The sequence below is a fragment of the Odocoileus virginianus genome, chromosome 25, assembly GCF_023699985.2.
Source record: "Odocoileus virginianus isolate 20LAN1187 ecotype Illinois chromosome 25, Ovbor_1.2, whole genome shotgun sequence".
NCBI lineage: Eukaryota > Metazoa > Chordata > Mammalia > Artiodactyla > Cervidae > Odocoileus > Odocoileus virginianus.
Genome location: NC_069698.1, coordinates 48,091,537 through 48,106,846, shown reverse-complemented (window position 1 = coordinate 48,106,846; position 15,310 = coordinate 48,091,537). Strand labels below are relative to the sequence as shown.

Below are 15,310 nucleotides of genomic sequence, written 5' to 3'. Positions count from 1 at the left end.
CTGCAGTCACCATCTGCAGTGATTTTGGAGCCCCCCAAAATAAAGTCTGACCCTGTTTCCACTGTTTCCTCATCTATTTGCCATGAAGTGATGGGACCAAATGCCATGATCTTAGTTTTCTGAATGTTGAGTTTAAGCCAACTTTTTCACTCTCTTCTTTCACTTTCATCAAGAGGCTCTTTAGTTCTTCTTCACTTTGTGCCATATGGGTAAATAAAATTGTGGAATATTTGGTCATACAGTGCAAATACCTGTACAACAAAAAATAAATGAACTACCCTTGCATGCAATGGATGGGTGAATCTCACCACGATAATGCTGAGTAATGTAAGTTAGACACAATTTAGTAACAAGATGGAAACATAATTCCATACACAAAAACATGAAAGAGGGGGAATACTAAACTCCAGGGTTAGGCATGACGATAACGAGCATATCTGGGGAGAGGGGAGACTTCGTCATTGGGAAGGACCAGGCTGGAATGCTCCTGGGATGCTGACAATATTCAGTTTCCTGCCCTGGAATGTGGTGAAACGTGAAAGTGTTAGCCACTCAGTCCTGTCCCATTCTTTGCGACTGTAGCCCACCGAGCTCCTCTGTCCAAGGAATTCTCCAGGCAAGAGTACTGGAGTGGGTTGCCATTCCCTTCTCCAGGGGACCTTCCTGGTTCAGGGATCGAATCTGGGTCTCCTGCCTTGCAGGTAGATTCTTTACTGCCTGAGCCTCCAAGGAAGCTGTAACTGTTTTCTTTGTGATACAATCTTGACATTTATTTTCCTTTCATGCATTTTTTTTTCTGTTTGTGTGCTGTACTTTATAATAAAGTAAGGAAAAAATGTAAAATAGTCATGTTGATCTTCAAAAGAACAATTTTATGAACGTTACTTAGGTTAATGTAGGGAAGGCTTGGGAGGATGTAGAAACAACAGTTGACAAAAATCACTTCCACTGGTGTTAGGCAGTGGAAGCAAAGGACAGAAATTAAGATTTGTTGTTTTCATTATTCTGGTACATTTTAGCTATTAGCTAAGTCCCTTTTTTTTGTTTAAGAGCAGGAAGCCACAAATCTGCCTTTTTGTTTCCTGATACATTTCTATAAAATTCTAATGGTGCTGGTTCCTTATCTTTATCTGAATGCTTATTCAGATTGCACTAATATTAGATTTTGGAGGCAATGGAGCTTCTCTTACAAAAAGCTACTTTTGTGATTTTGTTCATTCCATGTGCTAGCTGGGACTGGAAATCGACAAAGGCGAGGGATGTCTCAGCAGTACAAAAGGAAGAAACTTTCCATTTTTCCTTTGAGGATTGCTGAAAAGACTTTACGTTCCTAGTGTTTCATATGCTCCTCTGTGGACCATGAGACTTTGCTGTATCCTGTGGCCCCTGAAAGCACCTCAGCAGAACTGAATGTCTAAAACAACCTGTGTGCTGACAACAAGAGAAACTCCATGAAAGGGTGCCGCCTGCTGTTAGGAGTCTTAGCACACCATATTATGTGATCCGCTTCCATATTTAAGCCTCAAAAAAAAAAAAATAAAATAAAAAATAAAAAGAGAGTTAAAATTGGTAGTGCAGCAGTTTCATTCAGAAAGAGTTCTATTCTGGTTTGGAGATAAAGACAAAGTGGATTAAGAAAGAGAAGGAAAACTTCACAGATCCAGAAAAGGTTTGGGTCAGGAATGGAGTATAATTCTGTAGCCTTGATAGAACTGTTTTATTCAAAGTCTTTTTGGGTGGAAGCAACTCTCATTACCATGACTTTACTTTTTGGATCATAGAGGCAAGAAATATGAAGAGAGATGCAAAATCCAATCAGTTTTCATTTAACTATCTATGAACCTGCCAGCCTTTCCAGGTGGCTCAGTGGTGAAGAATCCACTTGCAAATGAAGGAGATGTAGGAGACACAGGTTCAATCCCTGGGTTGGGAAGATCCTCTGGAGTAGGAAATGGCAACTCACTTCAGTATTCTTGCCTGGAGGGTGCCATGGACATAGGAGCCTGGAGGGCTACAGTCCATGAAGTTGCTAAGAGTGGGACATGACTGAGTGACAGAGGGTGCATGCATGCCTGACCCCGCCAGCCAGAAATTCATCTGACTAGACCAGATGGTTAAATTAAGAATCATGCCAATGATTCCAACAAGCACATGAATAGGTGCTCAACATCACTCCTGATCAGAGAAATGCAAATCAAACCTACAATGAGATACTACCTCTCATCAGTCAGAATGGCCATCATCAGAAAGTCTGCAAACAATAAATGCTGGAGAGAGTGTGGAGAAAAGGGAACACTCTTGCATTGCTGGTGGGAATGTAAACTGATACAGCCACTATGGAAGACAGTATGGATTTCCTTAAAAAGGTAGGAATAAAACCATCATGTGCCCAGAAATCCCACCCCTAGGCATATACCCTGAGGAACTGAAAAACTGAAAAAGACACATGTATCCCACTGTTCACTGCAGCACTGTTTACAATAGCGAGAACATGGAAGAAACCTAGATGTCCATCGACAGATGAATGGATAAAGACGCTGTGGTACGTATACACAATGGAATACTACTCAGTCATATAAAGGAACACATTTGAATCTGTCCCGATGAGGCGGATGAAACTAGAGCCTATTATACAGAGTGAAGTAAGTCAGAAAGAGAAATATAAATACTGTATACTGACACATACATATGGAATCTGAAGAGATGGCACTGATGAATTTATTTTCAGGGCCGCATTGGAGAAACAGACATAGAGAACAGACCTATGGACAAGGTGGGAGGAGAGGAGTGAGAAGAGGAGATGTATGGAGAGAATAACATAGAAATTTATAATACCATATGCAAAATAGATAGCCAACGGGAATTTGCTATATGACTGAGGGAACTCAACAGGGGCTCTGCGACAGGCTTTTAGGGTGGGTGGGTGGGGAGGGAGATGGGCGGGAGGTCTAGGAGGGAGGGGAAATAGGTGTACCTGTGGCTGATTCTTGTTGACGTATGACAGAAAACCACAAAATTATGTAAAGCAATTATCCTTTAATTAAAACATTAAAAAAGGAGAAAAAGACTGTGGAAACAAACAAACAACAAAAAAGAATTATTCCAATGATTGAGAAAGGTTACCACAGAATTTACTGCAAGAATATTAATATTAAAAATTTGACTTCCATTATTTTCTGCAGAAAACACTGAAACCATCTCAAGCAATTTGTGGTTCCCATTTTGGCAGATGGAAGTTGGAAATTCACTCTAAATTATAACTCAAAAATTTGCTTAACATTTAATTCATACTCAACTTTTCAGAACCAAAGTTTGATTTCAAACAAATCTCTGTGACCACTAAACACCTATAGCTAAGTGTTCTGTTTCAAACATTAATTATCTTGAAGGTAGGGACAGAGTTTCCTGAAAAAGTACTTAGTACAGATATAATCATGAGGATTTAAACACACTTACCTTAAATGAATGGCTAATAATGGATGATACATTTCTAATGACTATTTTGAGGAAATGTATCTTTGATTTCCAATTTATTTTTGCCTACCGTTATTTAGAACACTGATGACTTTTGTACTGCACTTCTTGTTTGCTCAGTCACTCAGTCGTGTCTGATTCTTTGTGATCCCATGGACTGTAGCCTTCCAGGCTCCTCTGTCCCTGGAACTCTCCAGGCAAGAATTTTGGAGTGAGTTGCCATTTCCTCTCCAGGAGATCTTCCTGACCCAGGAATTGAACCCGTGTCTCCTGCAGCTCCTGCATTGGCAGGCAGATTCTTTACCACTGAGTCACCTGGGAAGCCAAGGTACTTCTAAAGATTGATTTTATATTGTCATTTTATAGAATCTCATATCTTTGCTTACATCTGGCTTGTATGTGTCCACCTTAAGGCACAATCATGATTTTTAACCATTCTCCAGGATGTGCTGTTTTGTTAGAGAATAATCTTGCATTGTGAAAAATATTGCATTGTATTGAACATTAGGAGAAAGATGGACTTACCATAGTTTCATGAGTTACCTGGATATGAGCCAATTTTGTTTACACATTAGTAATTAAATTTCATCTATTTATGATCACAATTAATGTGATTATAGTAATCACAATTATTCAGTGACTCAATTTCAACTGTTTTGAGGTTAGTTGAGTAGATACTCTTATTTGAGTGAGTAGTTCTAGATTTGAGGGCGCTAAATGAAGGGTTAGGCATGTTATAAAGTAACCGGTTGACTCAGGATCGCTTGATTCAAACAGTAGACAAACTGGCTGGAGGAGTCCAGTAACTTGCCTGCGTTAATTGCTGTTCTCCATTCCACATCCCTCTCTGTAACCGCTCCCTTGGCATTGCTCCGGGTTGGGTGTTTGTTCTATTCTACCCCATGACTCTGGGCTCAGCTTGTGACTTGCCTTGAACAGGGGCATTTTAACAAGTGTGATGCCCCCAAAGCAGAGGTCAAGTGCTTATATATTTTTGCTTTTTCTCTTGCTCCTCCATGATTGCCCTAAAAAGATGCCTGGCTGACTTGCTGTAGAATGAGACATTTAGAGCAGAGCTGAATTGTTCCAGACATCCCAGCTGAGGCCATACGAGATCGGCCAATGACCAGCTTCTCCCAAATTTGAGATTATGCCCAGCTGAGGCCCAAACTGCGTGGCCGAACCTGACCTAAAGCAATAACACAGACTCCGAAGCAAAATGAAGCCTTATTTATTACTGGTCTGGGTTTGTTACATACACTTATTATAGATAATGCATAGAAGGTGGTAGTGTTTAGCATCTTATTTTTGGCTAAATTGGCAATGAAGCACTTCCCACTCATTTTGCTCATTTGGTGATCAGAACTGGTGAGTAGGAATCTTTGACACATTTTAAAATTTGATTACTTGAGAATACAGGACTATAAGGCAGAGGAGTTTGTCTTGCCCTCTTCTCAATTACAGCCGAATCCAGCGTTTGGGGGACAGTGGGTGTAAAGTCAGGTGATAAGGGATTCATCACAATCTGTAGCTGGGTAAGAGTACATCCCTTCACTCTGATACAGCCTCCTTCATCAGCCCAGGGGCAGGTAGAAGCTGAGAGTGGTTGTTCCTCCTTTGTCTTCCACATGCTCGATTCTTCATCAACTGATCAGATATTTCCTCACTTAATGGGAAGAGAAAACCACCAGGAATTATTTCTCACCCTAGGAAGCATTTGAAATATACATATCATGTTTTTCTAGTTGTTAAATAATTATTTCATCCTGTTCAGTGAATTATAGGGGGGTGCTCAAATCACATACATTTTGAGATTTCTGACTTTAAGAATGATATATAACTTCATCCTGATGCTTTCACAGTGTAATATGGAACCCAGTGCAACCATATTTCTGTAAGTGGGTTCTTATTTGATAATGATACTGCTTTCTCATTTTTTCTAGGTTAGCACTGCAAAGCTCCACGCACTTGTCTGAGTTAACGTTATCAGGGAGACAGGAAGAGTGAAAAATAACCCTGAGAAATATTGTCTGGGTAATTCTGGTCACAAATCATGTTATTTCACAAGATTCTGGGAAGCATCCCTGCTCCTTGCTGCAGCTGGGCCATTTTGCAGCTTGAAACTTTGAGGGGACTCACCTGAAAACTGAACTAAAAGCAGACTGAAGGAGATAGTTCACACAAACAATGGAAGGTTGGAGACTCACCAAGACTGTGATCCCTAAGGCTGCTCACTTTACCTCTCTCTCACTGCTTTTCTTTCCTCAAGGATGACCCACCTGGGAAATTTTGGAATTTCTGGCTCATTAGTTAAAAATATTTAGGACTTCCCTGGTGGTCCAGTGGTTGAGAATCTGTCTGCCCATGCAGGGGACATGGGCTTGATCCCTGATCTGGGAAGATCCCACATGATGCAGGGCAGTTAAGCCTTTCTGCCACAGCTACTGAGGCTCCATGTCCTAGAGCCTGTGCTCTGCAACGAGAGAAGCCACGGCAATGAGAGCAATGAGAACCGCACATCGCAACTAGAGAATAGCTTCCGCTCATCACTGCTAGAGAAAGCCGGGGCAGCAACAAAGACCCAGTGCAGCCAAAAACAAACAAATAAATAAATTAATAAAAAAATTGTATTATGACCTTCAGGTAAGAATGGCTGTGATCATTTGTATAACACACCACTTCCATCTCAACTCTCTTTAGCAATAATTGCAAAAAATAGATCAGGAAGCAGACATCCCCATTGCAAATTATGGAAAGGAGCCCCTAAAAAAGTTGGAAACATTGAATGATTTCTTTTATATTTAATTCAGATTTTTCCAAAATGAAGCAAAGCAAGGAGGATACAGGGCAGATGGATACTTTCAGAAATGCCCCACAGGTGATTCATCTGGAGACTGAGCCCTGCATGCCATGGTGGACCTTGGAGAAAGGCCAGGATGTCCTCTTGACCTTTGTTCATGGACAGGGATCCAATGTGGACCCATAGCAAGGAAAGCACTGTGTTAGGAGACTCTAGAGTGTGTACAAGGTTCACGTCAAGAAGAAAGCTGACTGTGAGGTGAGGTTTCTTCCAGACACATGGCGTTTTCTATTTGATGTGGTAAGCAGCAGCTTGGGAAGGCAGACTGGGTAAGATCCTCCACGCACCTGATGTTATGGATGAACCAAAGAGAAAAGACCCAAAGTTGATCTTCAGCAGAGTAGACCACCAGAAAGAGTTCCCCCTTCGTTCCCTCAGCCTCTGAAACAGCCAGCTACACATGTAATTTATAGAAAGTAACCTTGCTGCTTAAAGTCCACAAAGCCCATTGGAAGAGAAATGTAAAAATCAGTGAGGGGGAACCAAAGAGCATAAGCTATCCTCATTCAGTATGGAGGCACCACATCAGGACAGCTCAGTGTGGTACCAAGGCAAATGTTCTGAGTTCTGAAAGGAAGAGGGTGGCAAAGAAGCTTTATTTCTAAGGCAAACAGTTTCCTTGGGAAAGAGAACAACAAATAGGCTCTTTATGCTTTCAATAAAATTCTAGAAAATATGAAGAAGAGCATGAGATAATAAAACAAAAGACAGAGTTTAGAAAGGAAACTAGCTAGGAGACACAGAGCATAAAAATTCAACATGAGTTGGATGAGGTCGGAAAAGAAGAAAGAGAATCAAAGTGTAATAACCCATTTAAAATCTGCATGCGAAGGACTAAAATTTGTGTTAGAAAGATTAAAATGGAAAAGCTTTTTCTATGATACAAGGGATCATAATGTGGAAGATAAGTGGGAAGCTTTTCCAGAATTTAGATGAGGAGAATAAAGGGATGAAACTGATGAGAAAGAAGATGACATGGTCCATGCGCCCTGGAGATGTAATGAAAGGATCCTAGTGTTTTGAATGACCTTGCACTCAGAGTTTTCTTCTGAAACATTGAATTCGAGAAGAAATGAGTCAAGACTCAGAATTTTGAGGAAGAAATATATCTGTCCTTAGAGTTTTTTACTTAATTGAGTTTTCATTTACAGAAGAATATAATTGTGCAATTTTCAGATTTTAATTGGCTGAAAAAAAGTATACCACCAATAATGTACTCATTTCAAGCCATGAGAAATTTTTAAAAATATAGAAAAAAGAAAAAGAAAACTCATGTTTAGAATGGGACTATTTTATAGAAAGTGACTAATGATAAACATTGAAAAAATCTGAAATAGAATGGAATCTAGACTATTATTGTGATTATAGTGTAAAGTCAATTGAATAGGTCTTAAATAGTTTTTGAAGGGTGATAAAAATTAAAAAAAACAAAAAGTCATATCAATACTAACAAAAACAGAAAGTAAGAGTTGAGGGTGGGGTACAAGTAAAAACAGAAGTGTTTTTAAGTTACATGGAAGATACTAAATGGATCTGTATTTTCTGACATAGTTTTTTAAAACATTAAGGTTATGTGTGAGATTATTTTTCTTCATTGTAACATTTTATACAGTGTTCTAAAGTGCTAGTCGCTCAGTCATGTCTGACTCTTTGAGACCTCATTTACTGTAGCCCGCCAGGCTCCTCCGTCCATGGGATTTTCCCAGCAAGAATACTGGAGTGGGTTGCCAGTTCCTTTTCCAGCGGATCTTCCTGACCCAGAAATCAAACTCGGGTCTCTTGCACTGCAGGCAGATGCTTTACCATCTGAGCTACCAGGGAAGCCCACCCAAAAGGGACACAGAATCCTGCACAGAACAGACGTGTAAGGTGTGGCAGGCAATCACGACGTGACACCAGTGTAGCCGCCACTCGAATAAGAAAGTGCCTTCTCCCATCTCCCCAGAAGCGTTCTCAGCTCCTCTCTGCTGTAATTCCATCCCTCCCCACCAACGTCCCCTCATCCTAACTTTCGTTGCCTTAGGAGAGCAATTTGTGCTCAGTTGTTCAGTCAAGTCTGACTCTTTGCGACCCCAGGGACTTTAGTCCTCCAGGCTCCTCTGTCCATGGAATTTTGCAGGCAAGAATGCTGGAGTGGATTACCATTTCCTTCTCCAATACAGTTTGCTTTTGCCTGTTTTTGAACTTTCTATGAATAGAATATATGCATTATTTTATGTGCTGCGTCAACAATTTGTTTCATCTATGCTATTGAGATAGCTTAGTTTGTTGACTTTTATTACTAATAGGATTTCATTGTCTATTCAGACATTAACTAATGTCTTCCACTGTGGGTGAACTTCAGGTTATTTGCAGTTCTTGGCTTTTATGAGAGACATATCTTTAAATATTTTAAAAGAGGATGACATACAGCATTGAAAACAAGATGGATGGTTGAAAACACAAATTAAAATAGAATTTATACCTCAATACAGTGGTAAAAAGAAAACAGCAAGGAAGCTTGACATAGGAGCTCTAAAATGGGATGATAGAAGTAAATACACATTTATGGAATAGCTGTGAATATGTTATCTTTAACTGAAAGGTAAATACTAGACTGGGTCAAATAATATCTGAGGGAGAACCTCTTGTCATGGATACACATAAAATGAAACAATGCAGAAAGAGTAAGAAGGTAGGAAAATCTATATAACCAAAAAAGCAAACAAAACAACTGGAGTTACAGTAAATCTGTAGGAGTAGAATTCACCATTGTTAAAAATAAAAAACAAGTGGAGACCAGCCTTGAAAATTCCCTGAGCACACCCAACCAGTTTGGTCATACAAAAAAAAAAAAAAGCCTAATTTAGCTGACTTTGCAAGATTGACTTGACATAGGTCATTTCTTGCTTGTGCTCTGAAAATCATAAGCAACACTTGAACTGTTTTCCAAGGTTTGTATGAGGTAACCACTAACCAGATCCCTATTACTGGGGAAAATTCAAATAATATAACCAATCACAGTGAAGACTATGAACTTACTCTGTAAGCTGCTTTATAACAGTGTACCCCACCTGAGCCTCACTCTATGTATGGCCTGCGTGCCATTGGTTTGCAAACTTTTTGGTATGTGCACAACAAAATTTTTCTAATTACTGTTTTGGTGATTCAGTGGTTTTACTTCTGTTATTTCTGAACTTTGGACAGTGTGACACTGTTAAACAGGACAAAGAAGTTCCATAACATTTTTAAAAAGTGTAGAAGTTTTTATGCCCCAAACTAAAAAATCACTAAATTATATAAACAAATTCTTAGAAACTCAAGAGCAGTCCAAAAATATAATAGAAGCAGAAGATGTTAATATGTCTTTCTTAGTGTTTAACAGGTAAAGTAGGAAATAAATAAATGCCAAAGACACATCTGAATAATATAATAAACTAGGCTATTTATTTGATATCTATTGAACTATTTTTCTATAACAAAGGATAAAAATAAAAACTAGTAATTAGGTAAAGAATAACAAAGTATATAACTTTAAATGAGAAAGGAAAAATTACACAGAGAGCAAAAATTATTATAATTAAGTTAGAAAATACAAAAATAAAATAATTGATGTCCAGATAAAAAGGAACTAACAATAATTAGAAATTTAAAATTATAAGCAAATATTGCTTATAACTCTACCCTAAATGATTTTATTTTATTTTATTTTTTTGACCTAAGTGATTTTAAAATCTCAAAAAATGACTGAATATGAGGGAATATAAATCATGAAATGGGGTTCAAGAAGAAAAGAATCTGAGCATATGAACAAATAGTTGAGCAAAACATTGAAAATGTTTGTCAAATATTATTTTCTGAAAATGCTTTGGAGCAGAATATTGAGCTGGTCAGCTCTCCTACTTTGTTAAGGACAGGTTAAAAATGAAGATCAGTGTTGTGATCCATAAACTGTGATACGGTACACAAAGAGCTGACATTACTTTTCAAACTAGTATTACCCACATTTGATTATGAAGATGCAAAACAGAGAGCTGAAAACCTAACCTCATTTATAAATATAGTCTCAACATTTTACATAAACTTATAGCAAGTTAAATTCCAGAAAAATTCTAGAGTTAAAAATGAAAAATTTATTACAAAACTAGTGAAAAATACGGATAAACCCTTTGGAGTGCGGAAGGCCTATTTAAACATAATAACAAAGCTAAAAGCTATAAAAATAGTTCATAAATGTTTATCAATAATACAGTGATCCTAGTGAAATATGAGAGCCAAAGAAGGGAAAAAAATTGCAAAGTTCTGTCACGGAGCTCATATGCTTAATATGAAAAGAGTTGTTATAAATATTTTAAAAAGTGCCTTAAAAATTAGGCAGAGATGCAGACAGACAATTCACCAAAAATTAATGAACATTATCAATAAATGAACAAGCTTCTTCAGTAATCAAAACATTAGAAATTCAAAAGCTGCTTGATATCAAGTTATGAGCACTTCATTCTGACCTTGTGAAAGTCCAGAGATATTTACAACAAGATCTTGATGTATTCTAAGGCCTATATTCTCAGGTCACACCTGACTCTGGGACCCCATTTCCAGGAATTGTTTTGGGAATTATCCAGTGTGGGCTGATTTTGTCAACACTGAGGTCACCATCTGCAAAAATCAGGTCCTTTCCAACACACACACACACACACACACACACACACACACACACACACTCTTCTTCACACACTCACTCCCCATGCATCACACACATCTATGAAGTCCTGATGCATAAAAGCGGGAGGAAGTGAGCAGAGGTCTTTGTAAACAAACAATCTGGACAAGTGCAAAGTGGAAAACAGATACTCCCTGAAGTTTCCTTCACATGACCGTCTTTGGAGGAAGTTCTGTGGTCTTGTTCAGTGAGATGCCTCAGCCTTGCCATATGGGGTTGGCTAATTTCTTTCTCTCCTACCTGGGTTCTCTGTGGTCTCCTTCTTTTTCTTTCCATGTCCCCCTTCCACTCCCCAGCGATTCCTCTTATGCAGGTGGCAGAGAAGTTTAGCTGTCTGTTTCCTTGGCTTCTGCTAACAAGGGTGCTCTGAAAGTGTCATCTTCCAACCCCAAGAACTTATCAAAGCAGTTCCCCAACAAGACGGTTCTTCAAGAAGAATCAGATCCTGGCTGTTAGGATAATGATGGTTCTGCCACTCTAGTAAGACCAAACACGAATCGTCAAATAAATTTTGTGTTGGGCTATCAGCTGCTTTAGATTACTTCCAAATGGTCTCTACCAATATTTCCTAGGGACGTTTGTTTATTCTCTATTGTGAAAAGAATGACTGTGGACAGGTTTGAAAACCCCCAAGGGAAGTACTAATTTTTACCATGTAAGGAATCCTCTTTTAGAACTTTATGTTCTAAAGTTTAGAAGGACTATCTTTACCCCTGTCATCATGGTGATAGCAACAACCCAGTGAGACAAATATTCTTGTTCTTGTTCTACGTTCTTCATAGCTACGAAGCTTATCAGTAGATCTAATGCACTTAAATTACAGCTGCTATGGAATTTGAGGATTTGTGTTGGAAACCTGAGTCCCATTCATGATCTAAAAGTGTGAAACTGTAACTATTAAGTATTCTAAGTCATTTGGGCATTATATTTCATTAATTGCATGCTATATACATGTAAGTATATATAAGTTACATGTGACTAAGAATCTACTATAATTTTTAAAAGCTTGAAAGTTTTATTTAGGGAAAATTAGACCCCTACAGAGGCTTGATTTAATCTGAATAAAAAAGAAAGGTGAGTGGAGAACAATTATTTAGGGACCATGTAAACATCCCCTCACCAGACTCTAGATGGCTTTATTGAAGTGAAGTGAAAGTCGCTCAGTCCTGTCCGACTCTTTGTGACCCCATGGACTATACAGTTCATGGAATTCTCCGGGCCAGAATACTGGAACGGGTAGCCTTTGCCTTCTCCAGGGGATCTTCCCAACCCTGGGACTGAACCCAGGTCTCCTGCACTGCAGGCGATTCTTTACCAGCTGAGCCACAAGGGAAGCCCAGATGGTCCTGTTAATCATTTTCATTTACAGACAAGGAAAGAGACAGAGGGAGGTTAATGCTCAAGGTCACCCAGCTAGTTACATAATAGAGTCAGTTTTGATATGCAATCTTCACAAAAACTGAGATAATACATGCTTTTGCTTGCTTAATCTAAATTATGAAAATTACCTGGACAATGGGGTTTCCTATAGTGGAAATCTGCCAAGACTTTTGAGAAACTGGAATTTTAGTATTTTTCCAGGAGAAGTTTCCTGATCTTCTTGAATCTACTGGATGCCTTTCCTTGATTTAAAAGTTAAAAAAAATTTATTTTAGTGGCCAACAACATCTTATTTTAGTGGTTGTTGAAAAAATTTGCTTTCATTCATTACTTGTTGCTAACTTGTAGTCCCAGTCTGTCTATTTTAGCCAAGACATTGACATTCATCACTGGATCAGTGCAGTTAAGGCACTGTCTTAATTGGAAGAGGGTGAATGTTAATCATTTTAATTATTATTATGATATTTTCAGTGCCAAGAGTGCCCAGGAGCCTTTTTAATATGGAAATCCACCAAACGATAACAGGAAAAAATTTACTCATTCCCAGTGTGGTTATAATTTAAAGGTGAAAATAAGTACAGTGCAGCTAAATGGAATTATTAGTTGGTGTCAAACACTGTAACTCTACAAGCTATGAATAATGTCTTTCCCCAGAGTCTCCTCCTAAGATGTTTGTAGGAAAATTAAACTACAGCATAATTATCTCACCATTGCTCTATACAATTCAGAATTTAGTTTTTCAGCTTTACTATCCTCTAGTAAAGGACTATCCTCCCTCTGGGGAGGACCTGGTGGCTCAGATGGTAAAGAAGCTACCTGCAATTTGAGAGACTGGGGACTGATCCCTGGGTTGGGAAGATACCCTGGAGAAGGGCATGGCAACCCACTCCAGTATTCTTGCCTGGAGAATCCCGTGGACAGAGAAGCCTAGAGGGCTATGGTCCATGGGGTCGCAAAGAGTTGGATATGACTGAGCAACTCACACACACACACACACAGTACAAGAACAAGCCTAATAGGATTAACTTTTAATTTACTTACCCCTAAGTCATGAAAATCATTGCTCCAACTTTAGGAAGTGTAAAACCAACATCAATTTTTGGTAGGTGGCTGAAGACCAGGAAGATTTTTCATCTATAATTGTCTTGAGCCGGATTCCAGCAGGTAATTTGAAAGTGGCAGACTCCCTTATTACCGGATCCCAGAGCCAAGAATTTCCTGTCTTTCTGTTTTGCTCCTCCCTGCACTTATCTATGAATGACATTTCGGATTCCTAGAAAAAAAAAAAAAAAAAAAGACAAAAAACCTGAGTCAGCAATTGCCCACTTGAGCTTTGAAAATTCTCGGAACTTCATGCTAATTGAATTATCTTTTGAAAGCTTAGGATAGCCTTCTCTCTTGACTAGGATAATTGGGATGAAAACTGTTTGTGAGGCTCAATGACAGTTTACTTTCTTGTACAGCCTTTTATGTATGAGTCACAAAGCCTTTTGCAAACCATAACTTGGTTCTTGCAGGGCCCTGGGGAAGCAGATCTCATTAACCCTGTTTTACACATGATCATGAAACTGGCCCAGGGAGTTTCAGTGAGCAGCCTCTGGTCAGGCGATGAGTCAGTGGGAAAGTCGGGGGAATAAACTTGTGGAACTTTTGACGTGCACCTTGAACATGCTGCCTTAAAGAAGGGTGAGCAATGAATAGATGAGCAAGATAAACGGGGATCCATTTGAAGAACAGATTTGCAATGAACAATTATTGTTCTAATGAATTATTTAAATTGTGTCTTAGCTTAAATGAATCTGAAATTGCAGTATGTAGATATATTTTTTTCCAGGCAACTCACTGTGACATAAAACTTTTTGGTTCAATTGGCTTTTAGTGTTTAAGTGTGTATGTAAATGGAAGGGTGCAGAATAACTACTAGAGTATGTTTTGGTTGACCCCTGATAGGTGATGTTAGTAACTAAAGAGGGAGATACTTAAAATATGCAAGAACAGAAATGCAATGGGAGATACAAGAAATAATTTCAATTAACTTAATGTGATATTTAGGTATGCAGCAGTGAGCAATTAGAAAGCTGGAAGTCACTTTGCATAGAGGTCATTTCGTCAGTCCAACCTCTGCTACACTTAGAACAGTCAACTTAAGAGAGAATTCTATGGCTAAAAGTGCTTGAGGAAGCAGGACTTCATTAGGTAACGTTAGAAATGACCTGTTCATGAAATGTGTACCTCTATATGCGGCTGGTAAAATGATTCAGTCATTGAGGGAAACAGAACAGCTATCCAGCTTGGGACTGGAGTCTGCACTTTGATTAGCATTGCAGAGGATGAGAGTCTGCCCCTCAGATTTGCCTGTTGAAACTTTTGGTTTTGTTAGTTTTCCCCAGAGGTTAGCAGGCTCTGGAGGACTGAGTCAAGTTAGCCAAATTTGAAAGAGACTGATGTATAAATGAGAGTGAAAATGTAATTCACATTGGAATCAGGTTAGCTTATTGGTGCAAGATACTTGTGTGTTAGTCACGCATGTCCGACTCTTTGTGACTCCATTGTCTGTCCGTAGACTTCTCCAGGCAAGAATACCAGAGTGGGTTGCATTTCCTTCTCCAGGGGATCTTCCTGACCAAGGGATCAAACCTAGGTTTTCTACATTGCAGACAGATTCTTTACCATCTGAGCTAGCACTTAGTGCATCGCAATTCTAGGAGGCTAGGCCAATTGGGAAACCAAATTAATATCAGAATTCTACTTGAAGAGTCTAGCTCGAGGATTGGATTATCTGAATGACATGTTCATTATGTCTGAAAAAGATGCATTTGCCCAGTGAACAATAAGAACATCTGCTTGGCTGATCGAATGCCTGCAGGCCTCTACCCCTCTGCAAAGATTATGTTACC

General features: G+C 38.9%; 1 long non-coding RNA gene across 1 annotated transcript; it reads right to left on the bottom strand.

Annotated features, from left to right (window-relative positions):
• Positions 1-4,689: 4,689 nt before the first annotated feature.
• Positions 4,690-13,626, bottom strand: LOC110151183 (uncharacterized). Its single transcript, XR_002317976.2, has 2 exons — positions 13,455-13,626; positions 4,690-5,140 (listed from the first exon to the last, which is right to left on the bottom strand). It is a non-coding gene; the product is annotated as an uncharacterized lncRNA (long non-coding RNA).
• Between the last annotated feature and the right edge of the window lie 1,684 nt (positions 13,627-15,310).